The 22,049-nt window shown below is 41.2% G+C and overlaps 1 protein-coding gene across 6 annotated transcripts in view; it reads right to left on the bottom strand.

Moving 5' to 3' along the window:
* Positions 1–22,049, bottom strand: part of CARNMT1 (carnosine N-methyltransferase 1) — a 127,441-nt gene that overhangs the window by 27,064 nt on the left and 78,328 nt on the right. For 3 of the 6 annotated variants that reach the window (XM_070495764.1, XM_070495760.1, XM_070495762.1), the window contains exons 1-3: positions 2,510–2,650; positions 1,027–1,231; positions 416–471 (exon numbers count right to left, since the gene is read on the bottom strand). The gene's annotated coding sequence lies outside the window, so the exon portion shown is untranslated. Of the gene's footprint in view, positions 1–415; positions 472–1,026; positions 1,232–2,509; positions 2,651–22,049 lie in introns of those variants that run through there. The other 3 variants (XR_011497379.1, XR_011497380.1, XR_006525917.2) reach the window with 1 other exon arrangement.

Genomic DNA, 22,049 nt, shown 5'->3' with positions numbered 1-22,049 from the left:
ATAAAATTAGAAATGAAAGAGGAGAAATTACAACAGATACCACAGAAATATAAAGGATTATAAGAGAATACTAGGAAAAACTATATAGCAACAAACTGGACAATCTAGAAGAAACAGATAAATTCTAAGACTCATACAACTTCCCAAAACTGAATCAAGAACAAACAGAGAATCTGAATAGCCCAATCACAAGTAAAGAGATTGAAACAGGTAGCTTAGTGGGAAACCACTTCCCCTGACAAGGTTACCCACTCAAAGCTAACAGCCAACATCACAATTAATAGTAAAACACCGTATATTTTTCCTCAAGATTGACTTGATCTATCTCTATTTATCCTTTTCCTTTAACGTATGGATCCTGCTAAACCTTATAAATCCATCACAATATAAAGTGGGGAATGAATAAAGAGCTCACCTGAGGGATGTTCACTCTCTGTGGCTCCTGGGCGAGTACAGAGGACTGTGGTTCAGCTGAGGGGACAGAAAGAAGACAGGGGTCCTGAGATTTACCTGTCTTACAGCTCTTAGATTCATCTCCTCAAATCTCAGCACCCCAGTTGGGGATCATCCTCCCCAGAGGCACAGGGCCCTCTGGGCCTTGAAAAGGCACAAGAAGGATCATGGACAGGCAGCAACACCTGTTTTGTGTGATTCTGAAATGACCATGGAGCTGAAATCTGCAGTTTTTTACTGAGTGAACATAAACTTTACTCGATTGATTTAACAATAACGCATGCGTCCTTCTGAATAACAGTAAGAAATAAAAACAACAGAGGATTAGTTGAATTAAAGTACGCCAAACGACAGGACACTATTCCTTCATTAAAGTTAACTTAGCAGAAAAATACTCAGTATGCATCATTTATCTATTTTTCTCAGTAATATTATTTAACCCCTGGTCTACACAATCCACGGAAAGCCTAGTAAAAGAGATGGGGTGATTTAAGGCAGGAATTTTTAATTGTTCATTTCAGCTGGGAAGTATTTCTCAAAAGGCCCTTTTGATAGATGCTTTTGGTAACTTACCTGTGAGAGAGTGAACTGTCACAAACTGCGTTTCCCTGGACAAGTCACTGAAGTTTTCAGGCCCAATGTCTTTAAATCTTTCAAAAGGGTTAGAAGTAGGTGACCTTGGAAAACTCTTCACAGATCATCGTTCTTGGATCCTGTGACGTCAGGATAACGTCACTGATGTCACATGTGGTGGTGGACATGTGTGACAGCAGCGCATCTGTAAATAGCGGGGGCCATTTAAGGGGACTGGAGACAGAACTTCCTCCCTCTGCCTGGTTGTCCCTTACCCCCAGACCTTGCCCTCACGCCTCTCCAACAAAGCAGCCTTTCCTGAGCAGCCTGCCCCTGGGCCACCCCAGCTCGCCTGTTCTTCCCAGGGACGGCCCAAGTGCCCCACTGTCACACAGTGTGGTGGCTCCTGAAGGTGGCATCATCATCAAGTCTGGTTCATTCTGGGCAGGAGGATCAAGACCTGCTTCTGATCTTGCAAATCTAGCATGTGCTCCTTTCTGGGCTCTTGTCTCTGCTCTGAAGCTCTGGAGAGAGGTCTAAGGTCAGAGGGGCGCTCTCTTCCAGGTAAGACTCCCTCACAGAGGCCCCCTGCTTCCCACCTCACAAGGGCTGGTTTGTTTCAAGGCAACTGGGACATGGATCTGAGAAATAAATTCATCTTAGGAGCAAAAAGCCTGACTCTTGGAATTCATTATAACATTTGAATTCAAGGACAGAAAGCCCGACAATGCAGATGGGCCGGGCACCTCTGTCTGACCCAAGGGACCTGAAGAGACACTAGAAATCCCAGGATACATGTGACACACGGTGGGATTCCACCTACATCCTTTCCTTTCCATCCCTGGGGACGCAGGGACAGGCCATGTTCCTAAGTGTTGTGAAGGCTGTAATGCCAGCCTTAGGCAGGTGTGACATCAGACAAAGCCTGAGACTGAAGCGAAGCACACCTGCCCTTGAATCCAAATTCCCTGGCTGGGAGCTCCTGACTCGAGCACATCGGGCCACCGACCCGAGCCTCGGTTTCTAGTGAAGTGGTTGTCAGGGTACATTAAACTATCCAGTAAACAAACAGAGCGTCGTCTAACTATAACAGCAGTTGTCACTTACTTAAGGCTTCCTACCTGGCACTTGTCTAAAATAGTGATCTATGTTTCCGAACGTAGCCATGAAACAATCATTATTAATATTTATAGAGGAGAACCCTGACTCTCGCCCAGGTTCCTTCTGTCGCCCCTGCTTACAGGTGACAGAGCTGGCACTGACCGGGCCTGTAGTGCTCCAGAGCTCGGGCTCCACCGCAGACCCGCGGTCACCGTCCGCCTGATAAACGCACTCCTCCCTCCCGCACCCACCGCCGCCGACACGGGCTTCTCTCCGGTCGGGCTGCAGGCGGGCTGGTCACACGATCCTCGGGCACCCCGGACCGCCCCGAACACCTGCGCCCCGGGAGCCCGAGGGCCGGTGTCTGCCCCATCGGCCTTACCCGCTCTGACGGCCCGCCCGGGTTTATACACCGCCGCGGGGGGCGACGAGGTCCCAGACACTTCCTGCTCCCATCCCCAAGCACAGGCACACCCTTCCCAGCTAGTCCCTCGCCCTAGGTGCGCACCCTGCATTTTCCGAGCACACCCCAAAGTTCCCCAACGCTTCTCTGGAGTCCTGAGAAGACAAAGGAGGAGGCTACGGCTGCACACGCGCAGGAGGAGGGTGGCGACCCCTTCCCAGAGTCCAGGCGGTGAACCTCACCTATTTAAAACTACAATTCCCATAGGCCTCCGCGTCCACTTTCGAAGTCACTCTTGGCTTTCCGCGAAAGCGGGAGGATGGTGTTCTTAAATCTCTTCTGCCCAGGGTCCTCGGAGCCCGAAGAGGTTAAGGGTTAAGCCTGAACTCTGCTGTCAAATGCAAAGGGTAGTCCGCTATTGGCTCCCGATTAAAATAGCATTTTTTTTCATAAGTCACTTGGAGGTAATTGGGGAAATTTGAATACGGATTGGATATGGAAAATATTAAAATATTACTTAGATGGTGTGAAAAAATTTGGAGTTATGTAGGAAAATTGACTTTGTAAAAAGAAAAAGACATGACGACTGAAGTAGTTAAATTATATAGCTGTAAAATTATAATTTTACAATTTTTCAACCTGGGACCTCCACCCTGATCCTTTACAGCCGCTGGACCCACCAACCCCTGAGCCCCATCCTGGCGCCCCTGGGGCTCAGTGTGCAGGTTCTACTGAGGGTCTGCACAGGTGCTCCAGGGGTGGATGTTTATAGGAAATCTGTTGGGTTTTATACATTAACATTGCTTCTTGCTGAATTCTCTTATTGTTTCATAAATTTTTGTGTTAAATATCTTGGATTTCCATTGACATAACGACAAGTTTGCTTGCTTTTTGCTGACGTTTATAATTCTTTGTCATTCTTTAGCAAATTACAGATAAAAGCACAAGAATGCTGGTTAAACTATATTAAATCAATCATAAAAGACTTTCACATAAAGATCACGAAGGAGAGAAAGTGGTCACAACATATGTCATTTAACAAACATTTATTGAAAACTGACTGTACAATCGACATCATTCTAGGTGCTGGGATTTCAACATCAAATAAAAGAGAGTAAATTCCCTAACCCCATGGAGTTTATGATCAGGGTTGTTGTGGGGCCTATTAGTCAGGGTCCCCTCAAGAAACAGGTGTCAGTTGTCAAGAAACCATGGGACACTTGAGGAGAGTCTAATAAATAGGGCTCTAAAAATGTGGGTAGGGTTAGTGAAGCATCCTGTAACTAGTGTTGGTAGAGAGTTATTATCACCCCCAGGGCTGCAGTGAGAGTAGGTAACATTATCAGAACTTAGCACAAGAGGCCACCCTTATGAGAGCTGTGGTCTTACGAAGAGAAACATTGTGAATGCCCATTACATGGCTCAGCACGGAGAGCCAAAGGAATAAATACCCAACACCTCATTTGTTCTCTTCCCTCTGATATCCTATCCTCCGTTAAGCATTTATAAACCCCATTCAATACCTATTCTTAGAATTCCATCCACATATGTCTCTTCTAGACCTTTTTGTCACCAATTTTCCAGTCTTATTCTTGTTTAGCCCCCTACTACCTGTCAACTCACTGAGCTACTGCACATAAATCAATATAAATCGAAACTCAAGTACATGTCAGTTCTTCACAAAGTGAACTAAATATACCTCCTTAAACTCTACCCACTGGGAAGATTTTTTTCACCACACGTTTCAGAACCACCCCTAAGTGAGACTGTAATTGTAGCAGCCATAATTTCCAATGATGCCACCATACACTGTAAACCCAGTTTGAAGGAGAGTGGATGGGTATGTGGCCACAGGTCTCCCTTGGGGACTTTTGGGGAATGTTTAATTGTATATTCTTGTGACCAAGTTATGAGGAATTTTGTCAAAGGGACCCAGCCTTCCCTTTAGTCAAAGCCTCCTGTCTATAAAGTAGGATATATCAAGGATTTAGAAAGAGAATCTGAATCCCTGTTGTGGTGATTTGTGTTCGTTTTCTGCCCACAAGATCCAGAATTTCACACGTATATAGATATATATCTCAAGAAGCATCTTAGTAGAATACCCATCTATTTCATTTCAATGAACTTCGTGATCAAAGAGCCACCACCACCAATCCCTTCATGTCACCACAAAAGATGGCTGCACATGAGAAACACTCTAAGAGTTTTAAAAAAACATTTGTCAGTATCCCATTAGAGAAAATACATATTTCATTGGTATGAAATGCAACGTGGGCTGCTCCTGAGTCCACAGGGAGTATACTCATATTGATTAATTTGAGCCTATCCAAACACAATTCATCCTTCCTAATCTAATATGGTAAGGATCCACCCCCTTATGTGCTACCTGGTTTCTGCTTTATTGGGCAAGATCTTGAGTTCCTTTTGTGTTTTTGGTTTTTTAATTTCTGGATTTCTTGCAATTTTACTCTGAACATAGCTGGTTTTTTATTCCCATTATGGGCCTGGAGCCAGTAAGGAAGTTCGGACAGGGCCTGAGGATAGTGAGTATCCTCTTTCAGGGGTAACTTATACTAGGATCACCCCTTAGGATTTGGAGAGAGAGAGAAGTGAGAGAGACACTGTCAGAATTCAGTTACTCTTCACTTCTTTTTCTAAGCTCCTCAAAGCAGTGACTTTTAGTATACCTTAAAGGCCTTAAAATTGCAGAGAGTGTGGCAGGTACAACAAACTTGAACTGTCTAATAAGCCTCAAAGCTGTGCAGAGGCAAGCGTACACCTGCCAGGCAAAGTGCACAGAGTAGAGAATATCTGTTCTGACCAAGCAGGAGTATATGTTTGACCATGTCCCTCTCCTCTGATAATAACTTTGGGCTTCCTGGATGCTCGGTAAATCCACGTAAGTGAAGGAATACAATTTCTTCACCTTAATCTTGACCTCACACTGAGTCCCTCCTAGCAGTAATTGGGGGAGGTGTACTTACCTGGCATTCACCCTCATATGGGGAGTGATCATTTTATAAAATATTGAGGAACATAATGTCCCTCTTGAAGATATTCTTGTATTCACACCTTATCTGAGTGAGTAATTGAGGCAATCCATTGAGAGCCCCAGTATATTGGATCACTTTTCAAACTGTTCAGACACCTCCATCTGGGAACTGTTTCTCTGTATGCCTGTCAATATTAGATTAGTTTTATCTTTTTAGGGTTTCGTGCAAAAGGAATCATACAGTGTATTTTTGTGTGGCTTTTTTTTCACTCAGGATAATGATTTTGAGATTCATCCTATAGTTGAATACCAGCAATGAAGGAACAGCCTCACACAGGGAGAAACAACTGCTTATGAAATCAAGGGAGACTCATTGTGCCCAATGAGTTCAGCTATATCTGAATCCAAATACATGTAATCATTCCAATTTCCAGGTTCCTAGACTTTCCCAGTAAATGTCCCAAATCTCATCTAATACACCTCCTCAAATTGGGGATCTAATAGTTATTGTAATTTTTTGAAGAAATAATGTCCAAAACTTCCCAAAGTTGATGAAACCATGTTAATTTACACATCCAAGAAGCTTACTGAACTCCAAGTAGGATAAATACAAAGATATAGTTTTACCTAGACACATCATAGTCAAACTGTTGGAAGCCACACACAAAGGGAAAATCTTAAAAGAAGAAAGAGAAAAACAACTTAACGTGTACAGGAGAGCATCAACATAAATAATATCTAACTGCTCATCAGAGAAAATAGACCCTAGAAGGCAGAGAAATGGCATATTCAAAATACTGAAAGGAAAAATGGTAACGAAGAATGTTTTTATCCAGCAACACTATCCACTAATTATAAAGGTAAAATAAGGACATTCCTAAATTTAAAAAGACTGGAAGAATTTCTTGATATCAGAACTGAATTGTGAGAAATACTAAAGGAAATTCTTTGGGCTGGAAGAAAATGACATCAGACAGTACCTCAAATCAGCTGGAAGAAATTAAGAGAGCCAGAAGTAATAAATTTCTGGGTTTTAAAAAAAAGAATCTATAAATATATTTTCTCATTTCTTCTGTTAAATTCTTTAAAAGACACGAGATTGTACAAAGAAATAATTGTAACATTGTAGTATTGGTTTTGTAACATATATAGATATAATATCTATAAAAATAATGGCACAAGAGGGGAAGTAATAGAGTTACATTGCAGGAAACATTCTATATTTCATAGGAATTAAGTTAATATTCGTTTGAAATAGACCATAGTTAGTTAAAATGCATATTGGAATCCCTAGCACAGACACTAGGAAAATAGCTGAAAAACAGTAAAAACGATTCAATAGAGGAATTAAAATGATATACTGAAAGATTTATTTAGCACAAAAGAAGTTAATAAAGGAAGGACAGAGAACAAAAAAGCCTGAAGACATAGAAAACAAATAGCAAAATGGGAAATGTAACTCTGCTCCTATCAATAACTGCACTAAATGTGAATGGTCTAAAAAAACCAATTAGAAGACAGAGATTGGGAAAATGAATAATAAAGCAACATCCAACTATATGTGATCTACAAAAGACACATCTTAGATTCAAAGACAAAGAGAAGTTGAAACCAGAAGGATGGAAAAGACATATCATACAAATAGTTACCAAAAGATTGTTAGAGGGTTGTATTAATACTGGACAATGTAGATTTTAAAACAAGAAATATTATTAGAAGCAAAGAGGGACATATCCAAATGACAAAATGTCAATACATCAGAAAGATATAAAAATTATCAATGCTTACAAATGTAACAACAGAGCTTCAAACTACGTGAAGTAAAACTTGACAGAAATGAAAGGAGAAAGAGACTATTCAACAACAATACTTGGAAATTTCAACTGCCTCCTGTCCATAATGGATTAAAAAGAGGAAAGACAATCAGCAAGGTTATAAAAGACTTGAACAGCACTATCAACCAAATTAAATTAAGTGACGTGTATAGATCACTGCACTCAATGACTACAAAATACACATTCTTTTCAATAGCACGTGGAACATTCTCCAGGATAGACCGTGTACTCAGCCATAAAATAAATTCAGCAGATTTAGCAAGAATGAAATAATATAAAATATGTTCTCCAACCACAATGGAATGTGAGCTATCAAGAATGGAATATATCTGGGATATCCACAAACATTTGGAACTTAAATGACACCCATCTGAATAACACATGAGTCAAAGAATAAATTGGGAACGAAATTTGAAAGTACTTTGAAGTGAATGAAAATTTAAAAAATAGAATATCAAAGTCTATGGGATGTGCCTAAAGCAGTACTTAGAGAGAAATTTATAGTATTAAACACCTATAGTGGAAGAGAGGAAAGTCTCAAATCAATAATTTAAGTTCCTACCCTAAGAAAGGAAAGAAAGGAAAATAAACCAAACTGAAAACAAGCAAAAGAAAGGAAATACAAAAGATTAGAACACAAGTCTGTGAAATACAAAACACAAAGATCAATAAAACCAGAAATTGGCTGTTTACCAGATAAAGTTGACAATCCCTTAGCTAGCATCCCCAAGGAAGAGAGAAGATAGAATTTACCAAAATCAGAAATTATAAAGGGCCACCCACAGAGAAATTAAAGGATTATAAGAGAATATTATGAACAACTTTATGCCACAAATTAGACAATTTATAAGATATTGGCAAATTCTTAGATCCAAATTTCCAAAACTGACTCAAAGAGAAATGGAAAATCTCCATAGATCTGTAACAAACAAGAAAATTAAATTAGTAATTAAAACCCTTTCAGGGAAGAAATGCCCAGATTCGGATGACTCAACTGGTGAATTCCATTGACTATTAATGGAGAAAATAATCCCAATCTCTCACCATCTATTTCAGAAAATATGGAAGGAGAGAACCTGTCTCACAGCATTCTATTAGGCCAGAGTTACCTTGATTTCAATGGCAAGTGAAGACATCACATGCAAAGACAAGATCACTATCCCTCATGAATATAAATGAAAAATCCTTAACGATGTGTTAGTGAGTGATGTCACCAAGATGGGGGAGTAGGAGATCTTAGCCTCTCTCCTCCCAGAAAGATCAACAATTAGACTGTGACCTACCCATGGTCAAAAAGAGTTCTGGGAGAGCTCTAAAGCCCCCTTAAGAAACTTTAGCAACATAGCAGAACAAAAAATTTGAGAATAGCTACACAAAAAGAGAAGGAAGAACAGCTTCATTTTGCCTGCATCACCCCATCCTTTAAGCTGGCATTACTCAGTGCCAAGAGGGAATGCCTCAGCTAGAACAGTTCCCCTTTCAGGGAAAGAGAGAGCAGAGTGAACGACCAGCGTCCCAGCCTTTCAGGGCACACATGAAGTACCCACTTTGGTTTCCCTCCACCCAGAGACTGGCAAAGCAGAGAGATATAGAGATGGCTAGGGACAGGGAAGAAGAGCAGAGTTTACCAGTATCAGGCACACAGTGGAAAGGACCACTGTTGTGTGACCTGTTCTACAGATAACCCCAACTTTCTTGGCTTTCACCACTGAAGAAACCAATGGCAGCGCAGCCACTGCAGACTCCCTGCAGATTTTACTGGTTTTCACCCTGTAGGTACCTATTCGTGTTAGCTGATGCCAGCATGAGTCCCTTGCTGCTCCCCACTCCCGCTCCTACTGAGGCCTGGGATCCATACAGGCAGCCTGCCCAGATGTCTGAGGCTACAGAATTTAGACCCCCATGGCTGACCTTCCCCACTGTCCTTGTGCTCAGGCCTAGCCCCTCAATCTGTGCATTGCATGCCGCTGGCCTGATTGCCATGTGTGTACCCACAGCAAGATCTTACAGCCAGTGAAGCAAGCACACTTCAATAGCCAAGGCCCCCACAGCTGCTTGTGAGCCCAGATTTGGCCCTATCTCCTGTCACTGGCCTGCACCACTGGGCTCACCTAAAACTAGCCCCCAGAGCTGCCCACCTATACGCCCCCAGCCTGACTCTCATAGGTGGCCTCCACTGCCATGTGCACACCTGTGGAGAGACAATGCAGCCACAGGAGTGCACACTAAGAGCCAGGGCCCCCACAGCCACCTGTGGGCCTGGATCCAGTCCGATCTCCTGTCACTGGCCTGTACTATTGGGCTCCTCTGTAGCTGGCCCGTTCAGCTGTGTACCTGCATGTCCCCAGACTGACTTATCTCTCTGGCCTCCACTATCATAGATGTTTCTGTGACATCCTTTCAATAATAGATAGATCAACCAGACAGAAAATCAAGAAGGAAACATTGGACTTAAACTATACCTTAGACCAAATGGACCTAACAAGCATATACAAGACATTCCATCCAACAGCAACAGAATACACATTCTTCTCAAGCACACATGGAACATTTTCCAGAAGAAATCATACTTTAGGTCACAAAACAAATCTCAACAAATTTATAAACATTGAAATCATACCAACTATCTTTTCTGACCACAATGGTATGAAACTAGAAATCAATAACAGGAGGAAAACTGTAAATTTCATAAATACATGGAAATTAAACAACACACTCCTGAACAACCAATGGGAAAAAGATGAAATCAAAAGGGAAATCAAAAAATATCTTGAAACAAATGAAAATGGAAACAAACATACCAAAACTTGTGGGATACAGCAAAAGCAGTATTAAGAGGGAAGTTTACACTGACAATGACTGAATTAAGAAAAAAGAAAGATCCCAAATAAGTAATCTAACTTTAATCCTCTAGGAACTAGAAAAATAAGAACACCCTAAACCCAAGTTAGCAGATAGAAGAAGATAACAAAGGTCAGAGCAGAAATAAATAGAGAATAGAAAAACAATAGAAAAGATCATTTAAGCTAAAAGTTGGTTTTTTTAAAAAAGACAAACGGAATAGACAAAACTTCAGCTTGTTTTAGAGAAAAGAGAGAAGGCTCAAATAAATCAATCAGAAATGAAAGAGGCATCACAACTGACACCACAGAAATACAAAGGATCACAAGAGAGTACTACAAGCAACTATATGCCAACAAATTGGACAACCTATAAGAAATGAATAAATTCCAAGAAACATGAAACCAGTCACATCCACATCACAAAGAAACAGAAAATCTGAACAGACAAATATGGAATAAGGAAATTGACTCAGTAATGAAAAACCTCCTAACAAAGAAAAGCCCAGGACCAGATAGCTTCACAGCTGAATTACTCCAAACATTTAAAGAATTAATGGCAATTCTTCTCAAACTCTTCCAGAAAATTGAAAAGGAGGGAACACTCCCAAACTCATTTTATGAGGCCAGCATTACCTTGATACCAAAAGCCAGATAAGGATACTGCAAGAAAAGAAAACTATAGGCCAATGTCCTTGATGAATATCGATGCAAAAATTATCAAATTCTTAACAAAATACTGGCAAATTCAATTCAATAGCACATTAAGAGGATCATACACTGTGATCAAGAGGCATTTATTTCTTTATTTCTGGTTCAACATCCACAAATCAATAAATGTGATATGCCACATTAATAGAATGAAAGACAAAAATCATATGATAATCTCAATAAATGCAGAAAATGCATTTGACAAAATTCAACATATTTTCATGATAAAAACTCAACAAATTGGGAAGAGAAGGAATAAACCTCAACATAATAAAGGCCATATATGTCAAGTTCACAGATAACATCATACTCAACAGTAAAAGTTTGAAAGCTTTGTCTCTAACATCAGGAGTAAGACCAGGGTGTTTGCTATCACCACATCTATTCAACATAGTACTAGAAGTCTTTGCCAGAGCAATTAGGCAAGAAAACAAAATAAAAGGCATCTAAATCAGAAAGAAAGAAGTAGAATTGTCTCTCTTTGCTGATGACATAATCTTGTATATAGAAAATCCTAAAGACTCTACTGAAAAATGATTAGAACTAATAAGCAAATTCAGTAAAGTTACAGGATACAAAATCAACATACAAATATTAGCTGCATTTCTATATACTAAAAATGAACTACCTGAAAGAGAAATAAAGAAAACAGCAGCATCAAAAACAATAACATACTTAGGAATAAATTTATTCAAGGAAGTAAAAGATCTATAGTGAAAACTATGAGACATTGATGAAAGAAATTGAAGGACACAAATAAATGGAATGATAACCTGTGTTCCCTGTGTTCATGGATTGGAAGAGTTAATATTATTAAAATGTTTATATAATCCAAAGCCGTCTATAGAGTCAAATTCCAGTGACATTTTTTTTTTACAGAAATAGAAAAAAAAATTCTAAAATGTGTATAGTACCACTAAAGTCCCCAAATAGCCAAAGCAATCTTGAGAAAGAACAAAGCTAGAGACATCATGCTCCCTGATTTCAAACTATATGACAAAGTTATGGTAACCAATACACTACGGTACTAGCATAAAAGCAGACACGTGCAACAGAATTGAGAGCCCAGAAGTAAACCCATGCAGATATGGTCAACTAATCTTTAACAAGGCAGCCATGACTACTAAATGTGGAAAGAACAGTTTCTTCAATAAATGATATTGGGGAAATTGGATACCCACATGCAAAAGAATTAAATTGGACCCCTCTCTTATACTACTCACAAAAATTAATTCAAAATGGATTAAGGACTTAAATGTAAGGCCTCAAACCATAAAATTCCTGTAAGAAAACATGGGAGGAAAGCTCCTTGACAGCAGTCCTGGCAATGATTTTTTGGATATGACAACAAAAGCAAAAATCAACAAGTGGGGCTACATTAAACTAAAAATCTACTAGGCACAAAAAAAGAAACTATCAACAGAGTGAAAAGGTAACCTATGGAATAGGAGAAAATATTTGCAAACCATATATCTGATAAGGGGTTAATATCCAAAATACGTAAGGAACTCATACAACTCAATAGCAAAAAAACAATCCAATTAAAAAATGCACAAAGGACCTGAATAGACATTTTTTCAAATAAGACATACAAAATAACCAACAAGTACTAGAAAAGGTGCTCAATAGCATTTATCTTCTGGCAAACCCAAATCAAAACCACAACAAGATGTCACTTCATGCTTGTTCAAATGACCATTATCAAAAAAAGAAGAGACAAATGCTGGCAAGGATGTGGAGAAAAGGGAACCCTGTGCACTATTGGTGGGAATGTAAATTGATGCAGCCACTATGGAAAACAGTATGGAAGTTCCTCAAAAATTAAAAATAGAACTAACATATAATCAATAATCTTACTTCCTGGTATATATCCAAAGGAGAGGAAATCACTATCTGGAAGAGATATCTGCACTCTCACGTTCATTGCAGCATGATTCACAAAAGCCAGGACATGGAAACACCCTAAGTGTCTACCAACAGAATGTGATGTGTGTGTGTGTGTGTGTGTGTGTATCTGGAATAGAATATTATTCAGCCATCAAAAAGAAGGAAATCCTGCCATTTGTGACAACATGGATGGCCTTTGAGGGCTTTATGCCAAGTGATATAAGTCATACAGAGAAAGACAAATACTCTATGATCTCACTTATATGTAGAAGCTAAAAACATTGAACTCACAGAAACACAGAGTAGAACGGTGGTTGCCTGGTAGGGAGAGGTGGGGGGAATGGGAAGATGTTGGTCAAAGGCTACAAAGTTTCAGTTATAAGATGAATAAATTCCGCATCTAATGTACACATGGTGACTGTAGTTAACAATACTGTGTTGTATACTTAAGGTTGCTATGAGAACAGAGCTTTAATGTTCTCACCACAAAAACAATAAAATGGAAATTATGTGAGGTGAAGGAACTTTAGCATCCTTGCAGATGGGGGGCATTCGGGAAGGAGAACAGAGGAAGAAAAACATATGCAGAGAAAAATTGCGAGATTGGTCTGGGAGTGTTGAGTTTTGGGTGCCTTTGTAATAGCCAATACAATATATTACAATTGAATATACACAGAAGGGAAACCACCAGACTACTGAGTTATGAAAGTTTAGTAAAGAGAGTGTTTCCAAGACAGAGTTATCATCATCCATAGCCGCTGTGAGGCCAAATGAGACAAAGAAGGAAAGGTGTGCATTAAGTTTAGCTATTAGGGGGTCATCGATGACCTTGGCAAGTGATGTTTCAGTGGAGTGGTGAAACAAGAAACCAGACTGCCATGGGCTGAGGAGTGAGTGGGAGGTGAGGAAGTAGAAAAAGCGAATGTAAGCAAGTATCGAGAAGTTTGGGACAATCAAAAGGAGAGAGAAGTAGGGCAGCACCTGCAGGGGAAGATGGGGAGGGAGGGTTTTATGTGATTCGGGAGAGAGTTGGGCAACTTTCAGTGCTGATGGTAAGAGGCCTATTTTCCTACTGAAGAAATTTTTCTCTTCTCTGGCTCCTGCCTTCTGCCTAATGGTCTGTGTGGTTCCTGGAAATCTCAGAGCAGATCTCTGAGGAGCATCAGAATTCTCCCTCGCTACTCCATGATCAACTAACTCTCAACAACCAGCTCTTGCTATCAATTCATAAGCCCACATTCCCCTCTGACAACTTTCTGGATGCTCACACTCACATTAGATCAAAACGTCTCTCAAATTTGTTAATGGGGGTAAAGAGAGAAAAACTAATCTTCCCACATTTCAACTTGGCCTGTGTATGAATTCAAAGTGAGAAGCTAACATTTTAGACCAGTTTTTAAACATTTGAAGAAATCATTATTTATGGTCAGTATTTTTACTCTTTTTTTTTTTTTTTTTTTTTGAGGAAGATTAGCCCTGAGGTAACATCTACCGCCAATCCTCCTCTTTTTGCTGAGGAAGACTGGTCCTGAGCTAACATCCGTGCCCATCTCCCTCTACTTTATATGTGGGAAGCCTACCACAGCATGGCTTGACAAGTGGTGCCATGTCTGCACCCAGGATCCAAACCAGTGAACCCCGGGCCACAGAAGCAGAACGTGCAAACTTAACCACTGCGCCACCAGGCCAGCTCTATGATCAGTATTAATCACACATTTAGTTACTGTCTCTCTTTATATTTACTTCACTATTATTATTGATTGCCTACTATATAGCAGGTGTTAAACATAAAACACTCAAAGATGGCCTGAAAGTCTTGATTTTTAAGTATTTTATGTTTTGAAATAAATTTCTGTGTTTATAATGATTTCCTACATTTTTGGTACAGTGTTCTTTGCTTTGTCAAAACAGTATTCTTTAAGGCATAGCTGAAACTTTTTTTTGATGCTCTACATCCAAATCCCTTTCTGTTTCTAAAACAGGCCCTGCTGTGTGATTCTTACTAAGAAAAATGGGCCCCGCTTCTTACTCAGGAAGCTGAAGAGGCCATATACTTTCTCCCGATGATCACTGAAAGCGGAGATGTGGACGACTGACCCAGAATCAACCAGTGGGTCCTCTCACCCAAGGTGTTCCATCTGAGGGTGTGGTAGAAAATCCGAGGACACTGAGAGTCACTCTTGGTGTTGGCAGCAGTGCTGAGTGTCCAGTGGTGTCCATGGCTTTGACCTGACCAGACTGCTCCTGGGAGCTGGCCCTGGCATGTCCTCAGCTGCCGGGCCTCTCTTGGTTCCCATCTCTGCTCTGAGCCGGCTCCCTGTGGAGTCGCTGAGCTCTCTGAGACCCTTCTATGAACCCTCTCTTCTGCTTAGGTTAGCCAGGCATTTTCTGTTGTTTGCCGTCAAGAACCCTGACTGATCCAGAGGGTCACATGGAGTATAACGCAGCAACAAAACCATTTAGAGTCAGCTAACGTTTATGGACTGCAGGCATTGTGCTAAATGCTTTAGATAAATGATGTCACCAAGTCCTCCAAACGACAGGGTGAGGCAGGAGTGTGAGTCTGTTCTTTCAAGTATCATCTTAAGGGCCTCCTCTTCTGTGAGGGCTTTTCTGACCTCTGCCGCCTCTTGCAAGTGGACTTAATTCCTCCTTTGTGCCCATTCTGTGTCCTAGAAAGAAGAGAGAATGTACATATGTATATACATACACCCATTCTCTCCTCTTTATATATATATAATATTACATATATGAAGTATACATATAATATCATGTAACATAATATAATGCTTTCCATATAATATGTAATACTTTTTATTTCCTTCCCTCTTATTATGTTCTTCCCATGTATTGTCAGATACTGGGCTTCACAATTCACTCACATTATCTCATGCCATTCCCACCAGAACTTTATGAATTGGATTTATTATCTATTTTACAGACAAGCAAATGAGAACAGGAAAGGTTAGGTAACTTTTCAAGGCACTACTTCTCAATCGCAGAGTGGAGATGTGCATGTGGTCCATTTGTTCTGTTCTGAATCCCCACCCTCTGCTCTAATGAATGGCCCACATGGCCTCAGTGCATCCTAGGGGTGGTGCTTCCTCCTGCTCTGGACTGAGGCACAGTCTGCGTGTTGCTTGTCTTTTTTTTCTCACTGGTCTGGGAGGGAAGGTAGATCTCTGTTCCTTATGGCCCATCACCCATTGCTCTGTCTGTGACAGACACCATGAGCCCAGGACTGTACTCCGTCCCAGTGAGCCATCTCAGGAACCCCTCCCCTCTTTCCATAGGAAGTCGCTCCCAGGTGGTTAGAGATGAATCCTATTTGCCAGTCCTGGCCTAGATCAATGGCTCTCACATAAATGTGCTGAGCAAACTGTTGTTAGCATGCTACTCTTTTCTTCATTTTACAGATGAAGAAATAATAACTGGAGAATTAAATAATAAACCATTCACCTGCAGATATTCGTGCCCACCTCATTGGCTTTTCATGAGAATTAATTGAACTAATGCACATAAAACTCTTCAAATCATTTCTTGCACAAAGTGAGTTAGTTATTAGCACTACTCCTCAAAAGCACATGGGTTTTATCCAGAATAGGTAAATCCACAGAGAAAGAAAAACTGTTGGTGGCTGCAGGGGCTGGGGAGAGGGAGGAATGGGTGTGACTACTTAATGGGTGGGTACAAGGTTTCCTTTGGGGTGAGGAAAATGTTTGGCACTAGATGGAAGTGGTGGTTGCACAGCATTGTGATTGTACTCAATGCCACTGAATTGTACACTTCAAAATGGTTAATTTTATGGTATAGGAATCTGCCTTCAATTAAAAAAGAGTCAAAAGGTTGTAATGGATGGGGCAGGACCAGGGAGACCCTGAGAGTGAGTGCTGCCTTACATTGTGCCCCCTGGGCCCCTAGCTCACCTGTCTAGTCCCTGGCCTGGTGATGTAGCCAGAATTTGGACCCAAGCCTTTAGTTCTCTAACTGAAGTATTCTTTCCACTTCAATATGTAGCATTAGAAATCAAGGAAAGTCCATCCTCACTGGTGGACAGTTGTGATCTGTGTGCTGATAACTGCAGAAGGAGGAGGAGAGTCCCCACCTCAGGCAGGAAAACAAATGAATTGTTAAGGCCCTTTATAGTTTACGAAACAGTTTTAGAGAAAAAAAATGGGTTGTAAATAATAGAAATGCCTGTACCTGAGTAACCCACTTAATGTGCATAGTAAACGGGACTCAAGGGGAGGGGTGGGCCAGAAGGGAACTCCTAAAAGTTCACAGTCAGAAACTTCTCAGGGGGCCAGCCCAGTGGCATAGTGGTTAAGTTTGCACACTCCGTTTCGTCAGCCTGGGATTCAATGGTTTGGATGCCTGGTGTGGACCTACATACTGCTCACCAGGCCATGGTGTGGTGGCGTCCCACATACAAAATAGAGGAAGACTGGCACAGATGTTAGCTCAGCAACAATCTTCCTCACACACACAAAAAAGAAACTTCTCTCCCTGCACTTGAGTCTGTGTTACTGACTGCAAAGGAAACTCATAGCCTTCAGAACTGCATCTATTAAAAGCAAAGTGACATCATTCTCCTCCCTGGTCTGTAAGCAGCTCCACTGAGTTAGTGGCATTAATGGGCCACCAAGTCTAGGCTAACTAGACCTTAGAGTACAGTCATGACTTTGCCATTAAGCAGGAAGTGACTGGGAGAGTCCTCATGAAAACAAATAAAATCTCAGATCTTCTATTGCTAATCTCCTTGCAGTTTGCTTTATTTATAACTGTGTAACTGTGTTGCAGCAACAACTTATTTTGTAAACACAGCCACCTCACTGCTCGTTAATAAACAGGAAGATACTGATAAACAGCCACCTCTCATTTTAAGGCAACTTGACCTATAGAACTTGGCTAAGAATTAAGTGGCAGAAGGAGGTTTTCATTTATTACATGTTGTTCTTGTATTTGTTTTAAAGGGATTCTGAGATGGCCTTGACCTGATTTCTGGGTCAAGTGGAAAGCCAGTGTCTAAGTGGGCAGCCCAGATGTCTGCCATCTGTCTCCTTGTGGTCTGGCCCCGATGTACCAGTGGACCAGAGGGGAGGGCACAGGGGTTATTTCCATTGCTTACAGAACCTTTAAGACCTCTTAAAAATCTTTTCAGATTTTGTTCTTTCTTTTGGAATAAATTATGAAACTTCTCCCTCTCCCACTGGAGACATAGAGACAAACAGCACAGTTTCTGCCTCCAAGATCTAACAATCTAATGGGAAGATGGCCTCCAGGAAAGCTAACTGTAACATAGGTGATGAGAACCATTCTAAGGTTTGGGGCCTAGGTACCACGTGAGGACAGGGGATGTTTAATTATGTTGGCCAGACTGGGGGTGGGGGGTGCGGCATGGGGCAAGATTAGTGAGGTTGAAAGAAGACATATTTTCCCTGGACCTTGAAGGATTTTCTTGGACAGTGAAGGGAGTGTGTGTGTGTGTGTGTGTGTGTGTGTGCGTGCATGTCGTGGAGACAATAAAGAAAGTTTTCCAGAGCAATGGACAAAAACAGAGCTCTGTGCTGAGTTGAATTGAGAAGGAGACACTTTCATGATTGGGATGTGGGAACCAACTAGAAGGCAGGTTGGGGAAAGAGTTCCCTATTTCACCAGTGAGAAAGAACAAAGATGTGGAAGGTTTAGGTGGCCCACTTTAAGTTCACAAAATAAGAATGCAGAGAGTAATGAAAAATGATGCCAAGGGGACAAATGATCCTTTGAGGGGCTAAGAAGGACTAAGCTTTCTGTTTTCCTAGGAGTACACATGACTTTGTCATGATTTTAGACTGTAAATATCAGACAATACATCACTGAGGGCCTGTCTCAGCAAAGATGTGAGAAGAGCTGGTACTTTAAAAGTCTGTGCAGACCTGTCCCTGTGGGTGAAAAGGGCTGAGGCCGTGGCCTCCATTTGTGAGCTCACAGGGGATCACGGTGTCTTCAGCTTTCATTTTCAGCATTTTTATTTCCAGATTTGTTATGGTGATTAATTTTTATCATATGTTTATCTATATTTATTTTAGGTGAATAACATTTGCAGTTGAACACATTTTTTATACTCTTAAGGCTGATTTCATTGACCCGAGGTTAATTTTTTGTCTTTGAGGAGTATAATTCCATTTTTACCAAGAGACTCAATGGGGAAATTCTACTTTATCACCAGTTTTATGAAATTTAAGTATCCTATATGGCAATTATAATTATATTTGTCCGAATTTAGAAATTGAAATATATTATATGTGCTGAACATCTGCCAGTTGCCAACCCCAGTGAGCTTTTCACCCGTCTCCATCCTGCTCTGTGCCCAGCACCTTCCTTGCCACCTGATGTCCGAGGTGCCAGCAGATCAGAGGGAAGCTCAGCTCCATCCCTCTCTGGGCACGGGCGACCACTCCCTTGCCTGTCCCCCTGCAGGCCTTGGGGTGCTAAGGGCTCCCCATTGTTGCTAGCTCAGGGATTCACCATCTCTGTTTGGTTCCTTACCCCTTAGCCCCGCCCACATCTGTCTGTCATCCTCAGTCTCTCTCGTTGAACATTTCCCATTTCCTGCAGGATGTGACTGAGACGTTATTCAGGTGTGTTCATGAAAGTATATTGAAGACACATATATGGTGCTCTGCATTCGTGTGGTGAGTTTATTAAACAAACTGAATTCAGTGGGGGTACGATTAGGAAATAGCTTTTTTCTTTACGTTAAAATATAATGTAGAACTTTAAAAAAAAGTTCCCACAACTAACGGTGTTCTTTAGGACTTTCTGTTCCTTACCTCGGCTTAGGCAGAGTCATGCTTGGCTATTATTGAAGAGTTATATTTTCAGGTATTAGAAAACCTAGTTCAACCTAAAAAAAAAACCAAACTTTCCATCCTGCATACAATTTAAAAGTTTCCCGCCAGCTCTCCACCCGCTCCCCAGCTCAATTCTGACTCAAGTCTTGGGGTTTGGCAGTGGGAACGATGGGCGATATCTGTTCTTTCACCCTTTCCTTTCCTCCCCTGTCCCCCTAAACTCCAATATTGTGGATTTCCGTAAATACCCCACTTGGGAGTAAGACAGCAGCCTCCCCTCTGACAAGCATGGCCCTCTCTAAGTGATTCACCTGAAAAGCTTTCCTCAGCGGGCTTCAGGCCAGTGAGAACGTCCCTCTCTCATCTCTACATATAAATTCACCTTTGAAGAACTTTCTTTCTAATGAAAGTCTAGTTTCCTCTCCATAGGCTGCTGGGGAGGTGAGTAACGTATGAGTTTGGCCTCTTTAATGATTCCTGAATGGCCGTGTCTAGTGACTCCATAGGAGGATGCTGTCACCTGTTTCAAAGGCTTTGAGTCTTTAGCTAAAATTGTGACATGTCAGGAAATGTCTAATCTCATATCCTGTTATGTTTGTATATATTAAAAGGCATATTAAGGAAAGAAAAAGAGGACTATAGATGGAAGGAAGAAAGCGAGAAAAAGGAAAAGTCAGTGAGAAAACAGAGGGAGAGAAACACAGGGGAAAGTGGAGAGAGAGAAAGAGCAAGAAACAAGACCACTGACCTGGGTGTCCTGAAATTCTTGTTAATGTCTTGTCTTGTGTTAGATGACTCTCGGCCTGTCATTGCCCTTGGATGCTAAAGTATATTTTATTTGGAAAGAGTTCAATGTAGTAAAGCAAGTGATAATTTCAAAACGAAGAACAGGCATTTAGGAACACCATACTAAATTGCTAAAAATTATTATTTTTTTTTTTTTGAGGAAGATTAGCCCTGAGCTAAATACTGCCAATCCTCCTCCTTTTGCTGAGGAAGCCTGGCCCTGAGCTAACATCCGTGCCCATCTTCCTCTACTTTATATGTGGGATGCCTACCACAGCATGGCGTGCCAAGCAGTGCCATGTCTGCACCCAGGATCCGAACTGGCGAACCCTGGACTGCCAAGAAGCGGAACGTGCGAACTTAACCACTGCGCCACCAGGCAGGCCCCTAAAAATTATTTTTTGATTGTTCCTCTAACACCCATTTCAGCTTCCTTGAGTGACAATCATGGAGTTTAGGAGGGCCTTATCTTCAGATCCAGAGGAGAGCCCTGCTTGATCTAAGCCACTCAGAATAAAATGATCCCATTTCCTCACAGTGATTGATATGGTTTAAGCCAATTGGAGCATAGCATTCCCCTAGCTACAGAGATTGTATCTGGGTGGTCCAATCAGAGTGAAGCTTGGGACTTTTGTATGATGGTTCTAAAAACTGGCCTTGGCCATTGCTCTGCCCTTGGATGTGAATGCGGAGACACCACGAATGCGGCTGGCAGTCATTTTATGAGGCCAGCCCAAGAACAAAGCCAACATCTGAAGGCAGACAGAACTGAGAGAATCAGAGAAAAGTTGAGCCAGAGCCTGGACCAAACCATGAAAATCCTATGGCCTTCTCAGTTACAGGAGCCAGTAAATTCCCTTAATTGTTTAAGCCAGTTGAATAGCTTTTCTGTTATTTGCCACAGAAATGATCTCAATTGATAACACTTTTTTTAGTTTGAGTATTTAAACTGAATTAAAACAAACAATCCTCATTAAAAGACAACACATTTATAGCTTCTGACTATTGAATACGTTTATAGTTTCTGTTACATACACATTGTAAAGGATCAAGACTGAAATCCCATGGCTGGCCTAAGTTCGCATGCTCTGTTTCGGCGGCCTGGGATTCGCAGGTTCAGATCCTGGGCATGGACCTAGCACCACTCGTCAAGCCATGCCCTGGTGGCATCCTACATAAAATAGAGGAAGATTGGCACAGATGTTAGCTTAGCCACAATCTTCCTCAAACGAAAAAAGGAAGATGGGAACAGATGTTAGCTCAGGGCCAGTCTTCCTCACAAAAGAAAAAAAAACAAAAAACCCAGAAAACTAAGATCCCCAAAGCTGAACCTCACTGCCTCATTCACACAGAATAAGGACTAAGGAATTTCAAGGAAAACAAACTTTTGCTATTAAAGTTGATTGAAGATAAAGGAAAAATTATAGTCGAGCCAGAGCTAAAAAAGTCTGAAATAACGACAGCTATTTTGACATAGACTTCTGCCAAGCTAGGCAGAATAAAAATGAAGGAAAACTGACACCAGTTTAAGGTCTGCTATGTATTTGCCAGTTACTTTCACACACATTATCACACTGAATTCTTATAATAATCCTTTGAGATTGTTATCCCCTCCCCACCACCCCCCATTTTACA

Source organism: Equus asinus, chromosome 23 (assembly GCF_041296235.1).
Source record: "Equus asinus isolate D_3611 breed Donkey chromosome 23, EquAss-T2T_v2, whole genome shotgun sequence".
NCBI lineage: Eukaryota > Metazoa > Chordata > Mammalia > Perissodactyla > Equidae > Equus > Equus asinus.
The sequence above is the reverse complement of the archived record's forward strand: the minus strand, read 5'-3'. Positions and strand labels throughout refer to the sequence as shown.